The following is a 420-nucleotide window of genomic DNA, read 5'->3' on the forward strand; positions in this document are numbered from 1 at the left end:
CCCCATCTGTACCACTCACTTCTGTCTGCCCCATCTGTACCATTCATGTCTGTCTGCCCCATGTGTACTACTTACTTTTGTCTGCCCCATCTGTACCACTCACTTCTGTCTGTCGCATCTGTACCATTCACTCATGTCTGCCCCAACTTTACCACTCACTTCTGTCTGCCCTAACTGTACCCCTAGCTTCTGTCTGCCCCATCTGTACCACTCACTCATGTGTGCCCCATCTGTACCACTCACTCATGTGTGCCCCATCTGTACCACTAACTTCTGTCTGCCCCATCTGTACCACTCACTTCTGTCTTTACCACCCACTGTCTGTATTACTCACTCCAGCTTATTTTGCCTGTACCTCTCAGTGTTTTTGTTCTTCCTGTGTTCACATCATGTCCCTCTTCCTTTCTCTCTCAGGGTGTT

This window comes from Mixophyes fleayi, chromosome 4 (assembly GCF_038048845.1).
Source record: "Mixophyes fleayi isolate aMixFle1 chromosome 4, aMixFle1.hap1, whole genome shotgun sequence".
Taxonomy (NCBI): domain Eukaryota; kingdom Metazoa; phylum Chordata; class Amphibia; order Anura; family Limnodynastidae; genus Mixophyes; species Mixophyes fleayi.